This window comes from Prionailurus bengalensis, chromosome B1 (assembly GCF_016509475.1).
Source record: "Prionailurus bengalensis isolate Pbe53 chromosome B1, Fcat_Pben_1.1_paternal_pri, whole genome shotgun sequence".
Lineage (NCBI taxonomy): Eukaryota > Metazoa > Chordata > Mammalia > Carnivora > Felidae > Prionailurus > Prionailurus bengalensis.
This window is the reverse complement of record NC_057344.1, coordinates 195,438,025-195,457,189: the sequence shown is the minus strand read 5'-3', so window position 1 is coordinate 195,457,189 and position 19,165 is coordinate 195,438,025. Positions and strand designations below refer to the sequence as shown.

Sequence of the window (19,165 nt, the reverse complement as noted above, 5' to 3'; positions counted from 1 at the left end):
CTTTTCCAGAACTAGCAATAAATAGATGATTTGGGTACAAATTGGTTTGCCATGAAGGAATATATGAAATTCAGTACTATTATATATTCCAAGCCCTACACATCTTTGCATTCTGTTTCGCTTAGTATGATATTATTAACAATTATTCAGCAGGGCCAAACATGATGTAAAAATTAAAGAATTCTACTAATACATACTTAGCATCATCTATAAGAGCATTCAGTTACCTGCCACACATTTGAAATTCAGGTGTATATTGTAAAGTGTTCAACAAATTTAAAATCATTATTGCACTAAATGCTAACTAACTTCAATGTAAATTTATTTTTTTTTTTTTTAAATAAGAGAAGGCAAGCCAGGGTCACTCAAGGCAGGGACATTTAGAGTAGAAGAAGTGCTAGTTGACATCCTTACAACAAACAAGGGAGACAGGAAAACCACAGAACTTGGTCACAAGCCCATAAAACCCCAGCATTCATTTCTTATAGAGGCACAGAGGGCTAAATGTATCACAGGCCCCAGGACATGACTATGATACAACCCAATAGAAAAAAAAAAAAAATAGGGCAGCTTCAGAGTTTCCTTGAAGGGCAGGGGTTAGGAACCATATACTCTGAAGGGCCCCTGATTAGCCAGGTCTCTTGAGAATAGCCATATAGTCTCTCAAAGGCCTTCTCTATCTCTAAAATGAAAATAGTGATTCTGTCACTGCTTACTGCACAAGCTCATGGTGATCAAAAGTAAGTGAGCCCTGTAGAGTCACTGACATGATTTCACACCTTGACCTGCCCTTTCTCTTCTCGGCTTCCAGGACCCCAGACTGTCCTGTTTCCTTCACATTTGTTGGCTAGTCCTGCTCAGCCTTCCATGCTGGTTCCACTCTCTGATCTCTAAATTTTGGAGTACCCTAGAGTTCAGTTCTCATTCTTTTTCTCTTCTCTATCTGCAGTCTCTCCCTAGGTAATCTCCAAGCTTTAAGCATGACTCATTTTGCTGGTCATCTCCACATTTATGTTTCCAGTCCTAACTTCCCTTCTGAACTCCAGACTTCTAAACCCAACTACAGACTTGACATCTCCACTTGATGTCAAATAGGTATCTCAGACTTTAGATGGCTAAAATAGACCTCTTGATTCTTCATCATCTTAGTCCTCCCTATTTTAGCCAATGCCATCCACTGAACTGCTCACACTAAAAATATCTAGGAGTTATCTTGAGTCCAGTCTTCCTGTCTTCTCTCTCATCCAATCCATCGGCAAGACCTAGCAACACTATCTCTGAAGCAGATCTCAAATCTGTCCACTTCTGTCTACATCTTCCACCACTGCCCTGGTTCAGCCCACCATCTTTGCTCATCTGAATGTCTATAATCAATTCTGAACTAGTTCCCCACTCTACCTATTGCCCTCTGCAATTTTTTTAGCATTTATTATAACTTTTATGTAAATCTATTACTTATAAACAATGTATACAATAAAGACAGAATTTTAATGTAAATATCTACCGAACAGTAAAAATATGCATGTGTATATAGAATCATAAAAACTGAACAAAGGCTTAGAAGGATACCCACAAAATCTATGTTGCATTTAACTTCTTAGACAGAAAGTAGGGTAGGAATGAAGGACAAAATGGACTTTACTTTTACACATAGTATTCCCTTTTTTTTATTGAAAACTGTAAGAACTTTAAATGAACACATAAGTATGTTAAAATGTCAATTCTCAGTTGGACATTTGGATATTATTCTCTGTAAATTTATCCTAATGTTCTCAATAAAAAGAACATAAACACATGGAAGGAAGATAAAGAACAATAAGTTAAAAGGGAAAATATCCCTGAGCCCAAGAATGCATTAAAAATTTAAATATATTCTATGCATAAACAGCTGGCAAAATATTTCAACTTTATGAAAACAAAAAAAGGAAAGTCTTGCTCTATTCCTGATTTTAATTGGAATGTTTCTATTTGCCTCCACATTGTACAAAATCTTGAAGATGTAAATCATATCATAACCTGTTTCAATCCTCCAATGGCTTCCCAGCATGTTTAGAGTCAAATTCAAATTCCTTCCTGTGACCCACAAAGTCCTACCTTATCTGGCTTTTGACCATCTCTCCAACCCTCCTCTGCTCTTTTAATTATCTCACAACCTCATCTAGGTCCTGGCCATGCTGCCCTTCTCTCTGTCAGACACATGTTGTTTTCCATGTGAAGCCTCTTGCTTTGGTCCCTCCTCTGCCTGGACTTCTTTTTTCCCCAGAATCTTCTTGTCATGCAAACCTTTCCAGATATGGTGACCTTGAAGAGACTTCCCTTGATCGGGTGATCTGAAGGAACCACCCTGACATTCTTGATCATACCACCCCGTTGTAACTCTCTCCACAGCAGTAACTGCAGCCTGATCTTTCACTGTGTGTTTATGGATTGGTTTTTCCTTCACTTCATCCCCTTCACCCCCCTCCTCTTCCCAGAACATAAATTCAATGAGTGCAGAAGCCATATATCCCCAGCACCAAGAACTGTGCTTGGCACATACAGGGTTTATTAGTGTATTATTGGTGCATAACAAACCACATAATTTTAGTTCCTTAATCCAACACCCATTTATTACTTCACAGTCCTGCAGGTCAGGAGTCCAAGCCCAGGGTGGCTAGGTCTACAACCTGCTCAGGGCATTAGAAGCTGAAATCAAGGTGTGAGCCAGGCTGAGTTCTTTTCTGGGTGCTCTAGAGAAGAATCTGCTTCCAAGTTCATTCAGTCTGTTGACAAAATCCAACCCCATGAGACTGTAAGACTGAGGTCTTCATTCTTCTGCTAACTGTCATCCAGGAGCCATCCTTAGCTCCTAGAGGCCACCCAAGTTCCTTAACATGTGGCCTCCTCCACGTTTAAGGCTCAACTGCACACTAAACCTTTCTTGTGTTTTGAATATCTGACTTCCTCTTCAATAACCAGCTGGAAGACTGTTTTCAAAGGAGTCATGTGATTCAATGAGGCCTACCTGGATAATCTCCTGACCTTAAGGTCAACTTGTCAAGGAATATAGCCCAATTACGGGAGCAAAATCTATCATATCCGCAATCCTGGGGACTATATAAAACATGTACACTGGGGGCAGGGAATCTTGGCCCCCCATTTCAGAGCTCTGCCTACTTGCACACAGGGTACTCCACAGACATTTGTTGAATGAAAAAAGTGAATAACAGATGTGCTCATTTAAAATCATAAATAACATCGCAAATGTTAGCATTAAAGTAATTATGATTCATAAAGACGTCCCTGTGACATCATGAAAAGGCTAAAGTGGGTATGATTGCCATTGTGCCATTGAGAGTCCATCAAGGCAAGGTTATTTTTTTTAATGTTTATTTATTTTTGAGAGAGACAGAGACAGAGACAGAGCATGAGCTGGAGAGGGCAGAGAGAAAGAGAGACACAGAATCTGAAGCAGGCTCCAGCCTCTGAGCTGTCTGTCAGCACAGAGCCCAACGTGGGGCTTGAACCCACGAACCAGGAGATCATGACCTGAGCCGAAGTCAGACACTCAACCAACTGAGCCACCCAGGCGCCCCAAGGCTATTTTTTATTTAAATTTGGGGTCTCAGAAAGATAGACTCTAGTCAGCTGGCAAAGTTAAAAACGATGAAAATGAATACAAGTAAACAAAAGCCGTAAGCTAATCAACAAGGGTTGGTTTCTATTTGGCTCAGCTACTTGCTAGCTCTGACTTTGGGCCATTTATTTTATATATTCAGTTCAGGTTTCTTCTTCCTTCCCTCCCTCCTTCCCTCCTTTCCTTTTTCCTTCCTTCCTTCCTTCCTTCCTTCCTTCCTTCCTTCCTTCCTTTCCTAAATGTTTATTTATTTTGAAAGAGAGAGAGAGACCGTGCATGTGAACAAGACCAGGAGGGGCAAGGGAAGAGGGAGAGAGAATCCCAAGCAGGCTCTGAGCTATCAGGGTAGAGCCCAACACAGACCCTTAACTGACTGAGCCACCCAGGCACCACTGAGGTTTCTTCTTTCTAAAATGGGCAGCCAATTTCACAGGTGGTCCAGGGGTTTAAATTACTAGAAGCAGGTACATTACCCAGTGCATTTTCCAGAGAATAACATTTGCTTGCTAATTATCCCCCAGTAGTCTGGAGAAGTTAGCTGTTCAGAATGACAATTCACAGACTTGCTTCATCCAGGCAAGGTTTTCTAGTGGAGTTGCAGGAGTAGGCTCTAACGTCAGAAAATTAGCCAAAATTCTTGAAAATATTCTTGAAAATCCCTTAGGAAGTTGCCACATTGAGGATTTTCTGTCTTAGCAAATTCAGTGCAGCCAGTTTCCTTCTCGTCTTGGGGGGAAACTCTTATTTCTTTAGCTGGGTATCATGCAAAGTAATGGAGCAAAATTTAGTGAATATATTTAAAAGGGGTGGGGGGCTAACTAAGAAATAGATTCTTAACTATAGAGAACAAACTGAGGGTCACCAGAGGGGAGGTGGGGAGGATGGAGGAAATAGGAGATGGGGATTAAGGAGGGCACTTGTGATGAGCACTGGGTGATGTATGGAAGTGTTGAATCACTATATTGTGCACCTGAAACTAATGTCACACTGTATGTTAACTAAGTGGAATTTAAATAAAAACATACAAAAAATACTTATCTTTAAATACTTCAATCTCAGCTTAGTGAAAGACTCCTAATATAAGAGACAACACCAGGCAGTGGAAGTAAATTTTAGCCCTGCCACACTAGTTATGTGATGTGAGAAAAGTTCACATAATTTCTCTGTACCTCAGTGTTCTCATCTGCAGAATGAAAATAATTCACCACAGAGCTGAGGTCAGGACTAAGTGATTCAGCATATGTAAAATGCTTAGAACTATGCCTGGCATGAAATAAATGCCACAGAACATTTATTGGACAAAAATTCCTTTTTTTTTCTTTTTTTTTTTGGTGAACTACTGTATCAACTCAGGCTCTCTGAGAGACAGACACCAAGAATGGACACAGAAGTCTTCCTGGGAAGAACACCTGTAAGATAAGGGAGGAGGGAGCAGAGGGAGAGCGTTCAGACCATGACACAAGTCAGACGCCGGTGAAAGGAGAGAGGGAAGGAAGGAGGATCCGTTGGGAAGAGCCTCAGACCACAGTGTGATTCTCAGAAAGTCTCAACCAGTCCAGCGGGGGTTCCACAAGTAAACACTGCCTGCTGGAGAACCCCATGTCAGGGAGGAAAGGCCTGGCTCTTGTGCCCCTGCCATGCTCAAATGTTGGCTAGGAATCGAGGGGAAGCAGGGCCATGGCACCATCAGATAGGAAAAGTCCAACAGCTGCTATCAGCTGAGGTCCCCACAGCAGATTCTCTGGAGGGAAGGTCCGCGTGGCATACCTCCACACCGCCATCGCCCCTGTGACTGCATTTAGACGAATGGAATTCACACATGATGCGATGTCTGCTGAGCAAGGTTTGGTTAGGCCATCATTTAAAGAACATCGCTGTGAGGTTGGCACTGCACTGGGCAAGCTGGCAGGCTTTACCACACGCCTTATTGCTTTTGAAGGACCAGCCGGGAGGAAGCAGCTGAGGCTAGTGTTGGTCCTCTGGTGGGATCCATCAATAGGGAAAGTAGCTACGTTGCCAATTGAATGTGTCTAGAAACTAAAGCATTGAACCCTTACCGGATGAGGCATTTGCTGAGCATGGACTCCAGGGGTGAGCAACCCCCTTTTGTATGAAGGCGAATTCAGGCATAATACGTATGTATGTACGTATGGGATAGTTATGTGGGTATGGCGTGTGTGTGTGTGTGTGTGCATTATTTGGAGGCCATGTTTCTTTCACTCAAAAGGAAAATAGCCATATTGGGCTCCACAGAAAAAAAACATCTATTCTTGGAACTTGAATTACCTACCCATTTTATTGACTAGAAGAACTTTAACATTGCTTTTTAGCATGTTTAACTTTAGCATTGCTTTTTAGCCACCAAAATTATAATACCTACATTTCTTTGAAAAGCATCAATAACACGGCAACTCTCTAAGTTTTCCCTCTTGAAATGAGCTCATGGACCATATTCTGAAGCTCAGCAGCCCCAGCTGGCCCTCGACACTGTGTGTTGACCACAGTTCTGTTCTATACCTTGCACTGCAAGGGCACAGGCATACAGAACCCAAAGACTCAGTGCCACACTTGGAAGGACACAGCGTATTGGGCAAAACAGACAAGGAAAAGAGAGCTATAAGAGGTCTTTGGAAGGACTCTGGAAACTCAGAGAATAGAGCCACAAGCAGTGATTATGGGAACAGCAGTGATGAGCTGAGACCTCCAGACAGCCGCCTGCTCTGCCCTGACAGCCTGCTGCACACACCTGACAGCCAACTTTTCCTCATCTTACTCTAAACCTTGGCTTCTTGCTTCACCTTGGCTCTCTCACTACAGACAGGGTCAGTGTGATCCTTGCCACCCCTGGTTCCTGAGTGATGCTGTCCTACATCCATCCATCCATCCATCCATCCATCTTTAATCAAGGACATAATTAGGCACAGGATTCATTTATATCACAATTTTGTGCTAACATCAGGTCCCTTACACAACAAATATCTATTTTGCTATGTTAATTTGTAATATTAACCATTCATATCACTTGGAGAGTGAATGGAAAGATAAGGAAATAAATTCCAGTAATTATAAGTGACCTGTTTTCTCAGCTATATTTTGCAGAGATGGCAACTCAAGGTTGAAAGAGCGTGCGCGTAGTGGCGTAATCTCAGAATTTCCTGTAGATAACCTGGACGACTTTCTGAATCTCATTTTCTCGATCATAATCTGAGAAGTAGGGATAATGCCGGCCATCTTGCGAAGTAAGTGTTAAATTCTATATCAAAGGGAAAGTATCGTGATTGGATTAGAGTAAAATAAAATGCAGAAAATAAACGTATATAGCTGCAAAAACAGGAAATTTTAATTTTTTAAAAATAAGCTGGAGGTAGGACAAGCCTTCCTAAACAAGTCAAAAAGTTCAGAAATTACAAGGGAAAATATAAAAGATGTGAACATATACAAATTATTAACCTCTACGTGGTAATATATACATGAACAAAATTCTTAAGCATGTAACAGACCAGGAAAAAAATAGTTGCATCGTCTATAACTAACAAAGATCAATAACCATAGTATTTAGTGAATTCCTTCCAATTAATAAGAAAAATATAGGGGCACCTGTGTGGCCCAGTTGGTTAAGTGCCTGACTTCGGCTCAGGGCATGATCTCACAGTTGGTGAGTTTGAGCCTTGCATTGGGCTCTGTGCTGACAGCTCAGAGCCTGGAGCCTGCTTCAGATTCTGTGCCCCCCCCCCCATCTCTCCCCAGCTCACACTCTGTCTCTCTCTGACAAACATAAGTTGACATTAAAAAAAATTTTGTTTAAAGAGAAGTACAACCCCACAAAAAAATTACCATTATGTATCAACAATTCACAGAAGAATTACAAATAGCCAATAAATCTCTGAAAACATTCTCAACTTAGTTCTTAAGGAACATAGACTTAAATGATAAGGTGATATCATTGTTTTCACCCACCATACTGACAAAAAAATCTTAAATATTGATAATATACTTTATAGACAGATATATGGGAAAATGGGTACTTTTATATGTTGCTATATATGAGATACTGTAAGTCAAGGTATCTGCTGTACAGCAGGCTTCACTGTTATGACTCTTGGTTCCAAATATGGAGGAAAGCCAGCTTCGACTCACTTGAATAAACAAATTTAAAAAAGGCATTATTATTATAATCAATGGAAACAAATTGGGATATTTGCCGAATCTCAGTGCTCCTGAAACACTGGGAACCAGGCATTCAAACTGCATTTGGACTCTTCCCTTCTTTCCTCTCTGCATGTTGTTTTCAGATTTCTCTTTCTTGGTGTTGACTGGCTTTCTCCATTTGGTGGAAAGTGGAGAACTATGAATTTTATATCTTATGGATTCAACCAACCGAAAATGACTAACTCAATTTTTGAGTTCCCCAGGTCCAAAAATCCTAAGGAAGGGATTCACTGACCCTGATTAGAACCCATGATCACACCTGGACCAATCATTGGTGACCTGAGAGAAGGGCTTCCAGGATTGGCCCACCTTGAGTCTGGTCCCGCCCCTGACACAACCCACTGCAAAGGAAGATGAGTTCGTTTTACTTGGCGATTCCCATCAGAAGGAAAAGAGAAGGCATACTTCCTAAAAGAAGGGAAAGGTATTCTCAGAAACAACAAAATGTGCTGGCCAGATATAAAAGCAGTTAAAAAACACAGGCATAAAAAATATTTTTAAATTAATTAGGCAATTAAATGATGAATTAGTAGCCAATTAGAAGTATTTAACACTGTGTATCAAGGCTAAATTCATATAACCTTATGTCATTTACCCTGAAAAATTAACATATATACACAAAAGGAGATTAAGTTTTAAAAAATGTGTATTTATTTTTGCGAGAGCACATGCAGGGGAGGGGCAGAGAGAGGGGGACAGAGGAACCAAAGCGGGCCCTGAGCTGACAGCAACAAGTCCAATGTGGGGCTTGAACGCACCAACCGCGAGATCATGACCTAGATGAAGTAGGACGCTCAACCGGCTGAGCCACCCAGGTGACCCAAAAGAGGTTAATTAAATTATTAATTTATTCAGCAAATATTTTGTGCATACCATGTACCTGTGCTCTTTTAAGAGCTGAAGCAAGAGTAGCAAAAGACATAAAAGTTTCCACATTTATATTTGAGTGGGGAGCACAGAAGATAAGCAAGTGATTGGCACATTGCAATTGTTTATTATTAAGCATTCTGTCCAATTTCGATTTCTAGACTTCGCAATCTCACAATATAAATGTATTTTCAATTTATGCTCAGGGAGTTTTCATTATCTTCAAAGCTCCATTTGTGATACCACATACACTTGCAATTGGAAATGGTATCAGGTTATGTCTAATTTTTATGGAATTGTACACTTTACAAAGAGCTTTCACATTTACTATCTCATTTCTCTCGTGCACCAACACTGCGACTTAGGGAAAGGCAGGCATTATTATTATTTTGATCAGTACTGAATCCCCAGAGCCAAGCAAAGTGCAAGGCATAACGCGTACAATAAGAGTCTGTTGGAGGAATCAAAATTAAGAGGTGCATAGCAAGTCTTCTTAGAACTGCTAATCCAAATTCTTGAATTTTTCTAGCCACACGATGTTTGCCATTTCTAGAATCGTCTAATCATATCCCTCTTAGCTTAAGGACCTTGGACTTTTGCTTTTTCATTCTGAAATAGATAGATATTTTGTTGATGGCCAATTTATAGAACATGAACTACTCTTATAAAAGCTGGGAACAACAGCAACTAGAGCTCAAAGTATGGAGTGTAGAAAGTAATGCTGGCAACTCTCAGACCTGAGCCTCCTGAGAAATCTGAGGCTTGTGTTTTCATTTTAAACACTTCCTTGTGACTTGGACAAGTCACTACCTCTCTGTGAAATGAGGTCATTATTCTAATTGAATGCTGATCCCTTCTGGCTCTGAAATGTGACGGTGCTTCAGCTTTTTCAGCCACGCCTGCTGCATAATTGTGGAGATCAAGGTTGTGTTTTAGTTGACTCTGAAGGGCAGGGATACACATTGCAAAACAAAGTCATTCCAGGCAGTTCTGTGAGCAACTGAGTTTCTCCACAAGTTGCAAACGGATGGTGAAGAACAAGTATGAATTCTTTTACATGATAAAATGAGTCAACAAAGGAGGGTTCGTTTGGGCCCACCCTCCTTCTTGGAGAAGTAAGACTTATTGTACACCAGGACAGGACTTTGCAGTTGCCTACGTAAAGGCAATGGATGTGGACAACAGAAAAGGAAAGTCTGCTCTTAGGCAGTCACCTTGTACTAAAGGTCTGCTGACTGAACCAATCCTTGAACAGGATATAACACCATTAATGACATCCTTCCGGATTACCAAGAATAACAAACACACATAGCCCCTCACCTAAATGTTCATGACAGCCTTCCGCAATGGAAAGTGAATGGGTTTTGGAATCTCAAAAAACCCGAACTGCAAAGTCCAGCCTCTGCCCTGAATAACCTTGAGTAAGCCATTTAATCTACCTACGCCTCAAATTTATAATCTACAAAACTATGATAAAAATTAGCCTTATTGTGACCATCGCTTCTTCACAACGCATACAAATATGGAATTATTATTATTATGTTGTAGTCCTAAAACTAATACAATGTTAGGTGTCAATTATACATCAGTAAAAAATAAATAAATGATAGGAAAAAATTGGTTTCCGTACGGTTATCTTGTATTCTATCTTCTTTCTAAACTTACTTTTGAGTTCTAGGATAGGTCTTAGGAGGGGGGTTGGGCTTTTTTGTTTGCTTTTCGTACCTGCTCTGAGATTTTCTATGTAGACGATCGTATCATCTGCAACTGATGGCAGTTTTATTTCTTCCTTCCTGATATGTATACCTTTTTTTTCCTTTTCTTTCCTTATTCGCACCAGCTAGAACTTCAGTATTATATTGACTGAATGTGATAAGTACTAACATCCATGTCTCATTACCAGTTTAAAAGGGAAAGCTTTCAGTCATTCACCATTAAATATAATGCCAACTGTAGATATTTTGTCAGTTCTTTTTATCAAGTTGAGAAAGTTCTCTGGTATACCTATTTTTCTGAAAAAAAATGTTTTAATCATGAAAGGGTGTTGAGTTTTGTGAAATGCTTTTTCTGCACTCAATTGAGAAGATCATATAATTTCTTTTCCTTACTTGTTAATATATGGTTACACTGATTGATTTTCCAACATTGAACAAGTCTTGCTTTCTTGGATAAATATCATTTGATCATGAACCATAATTCTTTATGTATGTTGCTTAATTCTATTTGCTAATATTTTTTTAAGATTTTTAGGTTTATGCTCATGAAAGATATTCATCTATAGTTTTCATTTTCTATACTGTCTTTTTTGGATTTTCATTTCAGAGTTATATTAGCTTCACAAAATGAATAAGAAAGTATTACCTTCTAATTTTTCTCCAGAAGAGGTTGTGTACAACTGACGTTAGTTATCCTTAAGTGTTTGGTAGAATAATCCAGTGAAAACATCTGGACTTGGAGATTTCCTTTCTGAGGGTTTTTAAATTACCAATTCAATTTCTTTAAGTATTTTGGGACTCTTCAAATTATCTCTCTTATTGGATTAATTGTGACTGTTTGTGCTTTTTGAGGAATTGATACATTTCATCTAAGTTGGTAATTTTTTTCTGTGTGGACTCATTCACTTATTATCTTTTAAATGCCTGCAGGATCTATAGTGATATCTTGTTTCATTCTTCATACCGATAATCTGAATCTCTTCTCTTTTTTGTCAGGCTTGCTAGCGGCTTCCCAATTATATTGATCTTTCCAAAGAGCCAGTTTTTTGTTCATTGATTTTCTCTATTTTTTTCTGCTTTCAATCTTATGAATTTCTGCTTTCATTATTATTATTTACTTCCTTCTGTTTGCTTTGGGTTTATTTTTCTTTTCCTTTAATTTCTTGATATGAGAGCTTAGATTATTAATTTGAAAATTGTCCTATATTCTAATGTAAGCAGTTAGTGCTATAAATTTTCCTCTCAGCACTTTTTTAGCTGCACTTCACAAATTTTTACTTTTATTTTCTTTTCATCTAATGTGTGCTTTTTAAACATTTCCTTTGAGAATTCCCCTTTGACTCATGGGTAATTTAAAATTTTTTTTTCAACGTTTTTTATTTATTTTTGGGACAGAGAGAGACAGAGCATGAACGGGGGAGGGGCAGAGAGAGAGGGAGACACAGAATCGGAAACAGGCTCCAGGCTCTGAGCCATCAGCCCAGAGCCCAACGCGGGGCTCGAACTCACGGACCGTGAGATCATGACCTGGCTGAAGTCGGACGCTTAACCGACGGCGCCACCCAGGCGCCCCTGACTCATGGGTAATTTAAAAGTGGGTTGTCCAGGGCAGTGGGCGGCTCAGTCAGTTGAACGTCCAACTTCAGCTCAGGTCATGATCTCAAGGGTTCCAGAATTTGAGCCCCACGTTGGGCTCTCTTCTGTAAGCACAGAGCCTGCTTTGGATCCTCTGTTCCCCTCGCTCTCTGCCCCTCCCCTGCTCACACTCCCTCTTTCAAAAAATAAAAAATAAAAGTGTGTTGTCTAGTTGTTAAGTGTTTGGAGATTTTCTTGTTATTTTTCTGTGAATGATTTCTAGTTTGATTCTATGTGGTCAGAGAACATGCTCTGGGTAATTCTAATTCTCATAAATTTGCTGCAGTTTGTTTTGTGGTCTGGTATATGGTTAGTGGCTTAATATATGTCTCCTGGGGTGCTTGAAAAGAATGTGTATTCTGTCGTTGGGTGGAATGGTTTGTAAATGTATATTAGATCTTGTTGGTTGATGGTGTGGAGTTCTTCCATGTCCCTGATGATTTTCTGACTAGCTGTTCTGTCAATTGTTGAGAGAGGAGTACTGAAGTCTCCAAGTATAATTGTGGATTTGTCAATTTTGCTTTCTAGTTCCATGAGTTTTGCTTCCAGTAAAATAATTATTGATATGTTAGTGTTTAGGTTCGCCATTCAATTCCATCTCTTCTGTTTGTTCTGTTTTTCATTTCTCTGCTTTCTATTCTTGCCTTCCTCATGGGCTACTGATACATTTTCAGAATTCAATTTTGAGGGGCGCCTGGGTGGCGCAGTCGGTTAAGCGTCCGACTTCAGCCAGGTCACGATCTCGCGGTCCGGGAGTTTGAGCCCCGCGTCAGGCTCTGGGCTGATGGCTCAGAGCCTGGAGCCTGTTTCCGATTCTGTGTCTCCCTCTCTCTGCCCCTCCCCCGTTCATGCTCTGTCTCTCTCTGTCCCAAAAATAAATAAACGTTGAAAAAAAAAAAAAAAGAATTCAATTTTGATTGATCTCTAGTGCCTTTGGGTATATCTTTTTGCCCAGTTTTTTAGTGGCTGTTCTATGTGATACATACATAACTTATCACAATTTACTGGTGTCAACATTTTTACCAGTTAGAGTGATATAGACATTTTACTCCTTTTATGTCTCTTTACCCTCCTACACTCAAAATATAATTGTCTTAAATATTTCCTCTACAGACCTTTAGCACCATATCAGATAGTACTACTATTTTTGTTTCAATCATTTAACATAATTTAGAAACTCAAAAGGGGGTGCCTGGGTGGCTCAGTCATTAAGCATCTGACTTTGGCTCAGGTCTTGATCTCACAGTTGAAGAGTTGGAGGCCCACATCCAGTGAGCTTCAGCCTTGCTCCCAGTTAACAGGAGCCCTGCTTCAGGTAAAACACAAGCCCCGGGTGAACCCCACTTCTCTCTCTTTCTGTCTCTCTGCCCCTTGTGGAATTTTGTCTCTCTGTGTCCCTCACTTACTTGTGTCTCTGTCTCTCAAGAGAAAGAAAGAAAGAAAGAAAGAAAGAAAGAAAGAAAGAAAGAAAGAAAGAAAGAAAGAAAGAAAGAAAGAAAGAAAGAAAGAAACTGAAAAGCTACTCATGTATTTGCTTACCATGTTCCTCTTCCTTCCCTGATATTCCAAAATTCTTTCTCTTTGTTTAAAGAATTTCTTTTACCCATTTGTTTAGAGTAGTTCTCCTAGAAACAAATTTCCTTAGTTTTCTTTTATCTTAGAATATTAGAATATTGATATTCTAATATCAATATTAGAATAAGAATCAAATATTCTTACAGATCTAGAATTCTGCACTAATAGTTCTTTTCTTTCAGTAGTAAAAAAAATGTCATGCCACTTTCTTCCAGCCTCTGTGATTTCAAAAGAGAAATGAGCTGTCCCTTAAATGAATGTTTGTTCGTTTTCTTGTATAGTTAAGGTATTGCTTCTCTCATGCTTTAGGAGTTTTTCTTCATCTGTACTTTTTAGATGTATGACCATAATGTATCTTGGAGTGGATTTTTTTTTTTTTTAGTTCATCCTGTTTGGAGTTCAGTCAGCTTATTTAATCTATAGAGTTTATGTCTTTTGCCAAACTCGGGAAGCCAATATTTCTTCACCGTCCAGTCTCAGCCTCTTTCTCCTCTCCTCCCAATATTCTTGTGACACAGATATTAGGTCTCTCCTTATTATCACACAGGTTCCTGAGCTTGTGCTCACTTTTACTTTAGTCTATCTTCTCTCTGCTATCAAGATTGAGTAACATCTATCGTTCTTTCTTTGGATTGACTAATTCTTTCCTCTGATCCCTCCATTCAGCTGTTGAGTCCATCCACTGAGTTTTCTTTTTTTATTTTTGGTTATTGTATTTAGAAGTTCTAAAGTTTAGGTTTTTTTGCTGAGCCTTTCATTTTTTAATTTGTGTCAAACATGCTTATAATTACTCATTGAAGCATTTTTAGGACAGCTGTTTTAAAATTGTGTCAGCTGAACAGAAGAGACGGAAAAAAGAATGTGTAAACTTGACGAAAAACAATAACAATTTACCAATCTGAACAACAGAGAGCAGAAACTGAAGAGACAGACCGACCGACAGACACCGTTCCGACAGACAGGAACCTGTATGACTATATTAAATGTTCTAACACTTGCAGCACCAGAATTTGGAAGAGAGGAAAGAAAAGAAAGCTGAAAGAAATAATAGCTGAAGACTTCCCAGATTCTAGCATCTTTGTCATCTTGGTGTTAGCACTCACTGTCTTTATTCATTTATGTTGAGATTTTCCTGGTTCTTGGTATTACAAACTATTTTCAGCTGAAACCTGGACATTCTTAGTATTCTGTTAAGAAACTCAAGATTTCATTTCAGCTTTCTAGGGACTCGTGGGTGGCTCAGTCGTTTAAGCATCTGACTTCGGCTCAGGTCATGATCTCGTGGTCCATGATTTCCAGCCCCACGTCGGGCTCTGTGCTGACAGCTCAGAGCTTGGAGCCTGCTTCAGATTCTGTGTCTCCCTCTCTTTCATGCCCCTCCCTGCTTGCACTCTGTCTCTCTGTTTCTGTCTCTTTCTCTCTCTCTCAAAAATAAATGAACATTAAAAAAATTTATTTCAGCTTTCTGTTTTAGTGAGCTTTCTATGGTGTTACTTTGGTGGAGGAAGAGGAGGGTGTTGCCTCCTTACTGTCCCATTGAGATTGACCAGGTTCCTCACTTGGCCTCTGTTGACACCTGAGGAGGGGGAGGGGGGAGGAGCTCCATGGTACTGCTGGGAAGAAGTGGGATATCCAACTTCCCAGGAGGCCTCCCCCAACTCCCCCAAAGGGGAGGAGTAAGACTACTTCATAAATTCTCCCCACATGTCCTCCAGTGTTACCACAGGGTTTGTATAATGAGGCACTGGTAAAATCTTGACTATCCACGAACTCCTCTGAAATCAGCCCACTAAGTGTCTTTCCCACAGCCCTACAACTAGGAGAATTGAAGTGATATCTCAACAGGAGCAGGGAGAAGGAGGTAAGCCTCATTATTGCAGGGTGCGGGTGCAAGTCCAGGTTTCACACACGGTCTCCCATGACACTGTGGATGGAATAGGGGGTGAGGCGTTTCCACGACTACTCAGCAGGAATGAAAGTCCTTGTCTAACGCCATCCAGTGCATGGAGGGGTACCTTGTTATGTCCTAGCTAGAGTGGGGCCCTAGGCTACCTCTGGTCTTTGTTGACATGGGTAGGAAGTGGGGCCACAGTCTCTTTCTTGTGGTGTTTGGCTAGAGTAGAGCAGCTATTGTTTAAAAACTGTCTGTGACGTGAGACTGTCCTTTTCTTGGTCCTTTGGTTTCAGAGAGCAGGCTTTTGGGGGGCTTTTCTCCCCCTGTACCTGTTGGCTTTCCAGTATTCTAGCTTCTCCAACTCCAACTTTGGGATATAAAAGGCAAAAAGAAAACCCAAGGACCTCACTACCTCATTGTTCCTTGGGTTCCAAGGTTCCTAGGCAGTTTTTCCTCTTCTTTTGCCTAATAGTCAGTCTATGTTTGCTTTATATATAAAGTCAGGGGTAACTAGTTGTACTCAGTAGGAGAAACAGGGAAAAATCATCTATGGATGATTCAGTGGAAACTGAAGTTCTGAATGTTCATTTGTATTAACATTTTATTGTAAGAACAATTTTGAGTCACATTAAATAAAGTGTGAAAGCTGGAAAAAAGAATTTTATTTTTTAAATTTTTTTGATGTTCATTTATTTTTGAGAGAGAGAGACAGACAGAGTGCCAGTGGGGGAGGGGCAGAGAGAGAGGGAGACACACAATCTGAAGCAGGCTCCCAGCTGTCAGCACGGAGTCCGATGCGGGGCTTGAACCCACAAACCGTGAGATCATGACCTCAGCTGAGGTCAGACACTTAACCGGCTGAACCACCCAGGCGCTCCTAGAAAAAGGAATTTTAGGTGATCATACTAATATTAACTGATAACAATATTGTAGTGACACACAAGATTCAGGCTTGCTCATTTGCTCATATCGGTAGCAGAGGCGTGTACGTGTCCAGCCAATGATCCAAACTAAAAGCTAGTCTTAATAAGCAGATAGATAACTGCCCGTGGGGGTGTGGTTCGATGCTGCTAAGTAAGCCTGCCTTCCTCAAATAAATCCTCTCTCTGGCTCATGCATAGCATTACCAGGCTTAAGCTTTATCCGTTAGCTTATGTCTATAGTATCTGTTGAAATACAAACATCTGTGGAGAATATATGGTACTAGTCTAGACCCCAGTACTGCTGCGGGCTGTGAGTGCTTACCAGTAGAGAGGAGCAAACAGATACTTAACAGAATCAAATAGAAATGAGGACCAGTCATCACAACCCCCAAATATGTTCTTCTGGACACACATACACAGTCACGTACATGTATCTCCGAAAAACAATGAAATGAACAAGCAAAAATATCCAGTTCAAATGGCACTTTGGATTGTAACTGATATATTTATTGACAACCGCTTGAGGTGTTCACAATGTGGCAAGAAGAAGTTGGGTCCTCCCCATTAGCTGGAGGAGAGAAGGTTTGGTTTTCTCGGTTCTCTCTCAGCCATTCAGGAGCTAAGCTCAGCAAGGATTTATTAAGCACTGGTGACAGGCACCAGATTATGTACTAGGGATAAGAATTCATAAATCACTTCTCTGTGCTCTTATTTGATGGCTCTTCTACCAAAGGGATGTTTCTAAAAAATTGGCTTTCTTTATCATTAATCTGTTCTGCACTTTAGAAACTGCTTTTCCCTTTATCTCAACCAATTAATTCTTAAAATAAGGTAGAAACCTCACCTGTTATTGTTCATATTTAACAAACAAGGACAGTAAAGCCCAGAAATTTAAGTGTCTTTCCTACAGTCCCCCAAGCGGGAGAACAAGAATGAGGTCTTAAATAGTGGCCTTGAACCCCCAAGTCCAGGACACTTTTCACCCCACACCACAATGCTGTTCAGCCCCTGAGAACCATTTCCCTCTAAAGACCTGTCAGTCTTTGGTGAAAATCTCACTTTACGATTATGTTCATTTTTCTAAACTTTTCCCCCAGAACCAAAAAGTCCGTGAGGGTGGGGACTTTATCATTTATAATTCATTATGATTTTATATGTCTGTCCTTGTTGGCATTCTATTGCTACTTGTTGAGTTACCTTGGATGCTCTCCCTTATTACCAATAGATGTGCTTCAGTCCTTTCCTAGCTTGATGATCCCAGCTAAATTAATAAAATTCCCTTAGTTTGGGTTCCTTTTTGGAAAATAAGCATAATAATGCTTACCTGACAGGGCTGTTATGAATATAAGACATACTTGATACATGGTAATTATTATTATAAAATATGTAAAATCCCTAAGACACTTTGGTTTGGAACAGGTCCTTTTCTCTCCCCTCCTCTGGGTTGCGAACTTCATGAGGACTGGAATAGACTATTTAAAAACCATGGGGCGCCTGGGTGGCTCAGTCGGTTGAGCGTCCGACTTCAGCTCAGGTCATGATCTCACGGGCTTCAAGCCTGCATCGGGCTCTGTGCTAACAGTTCAGACCCTGGACCCTGCTTTGGATTCTGTGTCTCCCTCTCTCTCTGCCCCTCCCCTACTTGCACTCTGTCTCTCTCTGTCTCAAAAATAAACATTAAAAAAATTAAAAACCATAGCACAGTGCTTTGTACTTATCAGTCATCAGAAAGAGATTTGCCAAATGAATAGACAAAGAATACAATACTGCAAAAATATTGCAAAAGTACAACACTGTTTAATTATCAGTGTTACAAAATATTTAACGTTACTAAGAGCAATTTAGTATGGTACTTTGGCAGTTTAGTAAATCTATGTGTATATTCACGACTAAAATAAAATATATGATCACCAATCACTCTTAATCCTCTTACTTTAACACATTTACTCTATTATTTATTTTACTTATGAAGTCCCCATCAGCTCCTTCCAACCTGCCTTCATCCTTTCCTGGGAACTAATCATTCATTCATGCATGTAATTAACATTTACTGAGCACTTACTGTCTACCACAAACCAGGTTGCAAAGATTCATAAGACTCTCTCCCTACCTCTATAGGATTTATATGCTACAAGGGAAAGCCAATGCATAAACAATTTATAATTAATGGAGGTGTTATGATAGAAGTACAAAAAAGTGCTCTGGTTATAAGAGTGATTCATTCTGCCTGGGGAGTTTGCTTATGGGAGCTTACATGTGGGGAAGTGATTTTTTCTCTTTGTAGACTAAATTGACTTACTAGTAATAAAAATAGTTTCCATTTGTGTAGTACTTTGCAAAATGCTTTCACATCCATTTATTCTTTTTATCCTCACAATGAAAGCTAGATAGTTTAGTGTTTTTTTAAAAAAAATACATCATCAAAAAAGGTAGCTAAGAGGCCAGCAGATAAAAAATATGGAAATCTATTTGAAAGCCCGTAGCTAGATGATACAAGCTAAAACTAGAAGCAAGACTGTTAAAGCAGAAATCATTCCAAGAGTTAATTGCAAAGACACATTCCTTCCCTTTCATCCTCATTTGCCATTGCCTGATCCCCCACCTTGCTAGTAGGTTCTGTAACAACCTTCTAAGTAGATTCTCTGATTTGTATCTCATCTCTCTCCAAGCCATTTGCTACATGGCCATAGATGATAATTTTTACATACAAATTGAACCATGTAGTTTTCCT

At 39.9% G+C, this 19,165-nt stretch overlaps 1 non-coding gene across 1 annotated transcript; it reads right to left on the bottom strand.

The window, feature by feature from the left end:
- Window positions 1-3,485: 3,485 nt before the first annotated feature.
- TRNAR-UCG lies at window positions 3,486-3,570 on the bottom strand. The gene has a single exon. It is a non-coding gene; the product is annotated as a tRNA-Arg (tRNA).
- Between the last annotated feature and the right edge of the window lie 15,595 nt (window positions 3,571-19,165).